Raw genomic sequence first — 2,204 nt, 5'->3', positions numbered from 1 at the left:
GGGGCGGTGTTTTGGCGGGAGGAGGAAGAAACAGATGAAATGACAGAAAAAAATGAGCTGTTTGAAGCCCAACATCAGAAAGAGCACCGGTTGGATGAAATGCCGGTTCCTCCAAAAACTTTGAAATCAGCCCCCCCTCACACACACACACCCTCGTCTCTCTGGTTTTGAACTAGGGAGGATGTTATCTGTCACATTTCAAAAGTGGCAGAGAAGGCGAGGGACTGTTCACCTTTCAGAAACGCTGGTATTCTCTCTTTACGGAGAAACATATCCAGCCGAGCACATTACTATATCAGCCTGCGACAATATTGGAAACAGCGTGTATCCTCTGTATCTCTCTGTTTGAGTCTTGCAGGGCCATAAAGAGAGATAATATTTCTAAATGATGTCTGAGGGTGGCTGATTTAAAGCCCAACGCTGCCATACTATTCATTAATAACCACATTGCATCAGACAGCTGTTCCTGTTTCAAGGTGCTCTGGGCTACAAGCAAGGCAGAGGTCATTTAAATACCTTTAAATAGAAATTAATGTCAAACTGTAGTCTTAATAAATTCGGCTAAATGCAACTACAATCTTAATCGTCATGTGAGGGACATGTACTGTGTCTAGCATAAATACTGAGCTAATTTTAAGCAGGTTTTGAGTATGTAAAAGCTCCAGCAATAATCTTTATTATTAAAACAGAATTATACTGTTTCATGATGCAAAGTTGAGAAAGATCATCTCCTGATATGAAATTGTATGTAGTGAAATGTATACTGAATCAAAGGACCTAAAATTATTCAGGACTTGTGCTCAAATTATGACTAAATGATGATCTCAGCAGCACCAATGATGACCAATAGTTCAGCAGCAGACATGGACAGCAGCATGATGGTATAAAACTTGGTCTTGTGCAGAAAGGTCACTGATTCGAGTCCCCCAGAACAACTGTGAAGTAAATGGAAAACACACCCTTGACAACAATCAACATGCTGCCCCAGTTGCTCCAGTGGAGCCCGTCAATAACCAGCAGTAAAGGCTGGAAATGTACTGGTGAGCTCCCAGTGTGAGAGTGCTGGTCTGAGAGGAAAGCAGGATGGTGTTGAAGGAAAAAAACATACATAATAATGTTGATAGTGCACAAATAAAAGATAAAAAATGTAAACTATACTATGTAAAACATTGACTGAGGTGCCATTATAAATGTATATGAAAGAACACTCATACTCTTTAACTACTTGAAAAGTAAATCACGCTCTCATCCTGGCACCCACTGAGGTGCAACTCAGAGTCACAGGGTTTCCTTGGGCAGAGTGCAGGGCCTGAGGGCCCATCAAAGGGTACAGCGTGTTAAGGAAAGTCTTCCGCCTCAGCGACATCACAGGACATCAGTGCCGTGACTCAGGGCTCGCCATGGATAACCCTCAGCTGGCTAAAGCCAGCCCCCAGCTGAGCCTGCACCCGGCCCTAATACCCCCATATTGTAACCCAGCTTTTGTACCCCTAGAGTAAAAAAAAAAAAAAGAGGGGGGTGCTGGTTTCCATAGGAGGTGGGGAGCAGAGAGGGATTGAGGCAGGGAAAGGGGGGGGGGGTAAAAGAGAATGAGAGAGGGGGACTGAAATTGAAGAGTATGAATGGGAACAGATTGGGTAATTATAGTGGGGTGCCTGCCCTCTGTGGCGAGGAGTTAGGAGGAAATGTGAAAATGGCCGACAACAAAATGGCCTCAAAAGAACCTAAATCGGCTCCCAGGACTGAGGTGGCTATATTCAGCCGCTGTGAACGAGGACATGGCCCCTCAATTAGATATGAGTGAGGCTTCCTAATTGATAACAAACAGAGCAGCAGAAGATTAAAAAAGAGAGAGGAGGCATTACAATGAAATGACAGTGAGGTGTGTGAGTGAGAGAGAGGAAAGAGCAGAAAGAGAGAGAGATGTGAACAAGACATAAAAGACGTGAGGAAGACAAAATTCCCAACAAGGGTTTTCATATGAGAGAGAAAGTGAGAGAGAGCAACAGGGAGAGAGAGACTGTATGACAGAAAGAACAGAACAATATGAACATTTGATGCCGGGGCACTTTATTCCAGCTTAGCTCCTCATAATACTGTCTGAATCTGGAGAGAGGGACCCAGAGAAAGAATAAACGAATGAACAAACGTGAAATGAGAGAGGCAGAGAGACAAACTGAATACTGAGGAGAGAGAGAGAGAGA

The 2,204-nt window shown here is 43.8% G+C and overlaps 1 protein-coding gene across 1 annotated transcript in view; it reads right to left on the bottom strand.

Moving 5' to 3' along the window:
* Positions 1-2,204, bottom strand: part of wdpcp (WD repeat containing planar cell polarity effector) — a 76,996-nt gene that overhangs the window by 14,406 nt on the left and 60,386 nt on the right. The gene's annotated exons all lie outside the window — the stretch shown is intronic.

This window comes from Morone saxatilis, unplaced genomic scaffold (genome assembly GCF_004916995.1).
Source record: "Morone saxatilis isolate NCDOM2014 unplaced genomic scaffold, NCSU_SB_2.0 Contig19, whole genome shotgun sequence".
Classification (NCBI taxonomy): Eukaryota; Metazoa; Chordata; class Actinopteri; family Moronidae; genus Morone; species Morone saxatilis.
Note: the sequence above shows the minus strand (reverse complement) of the source record. Positions and strands in the feature narration are given on the sequence as shown.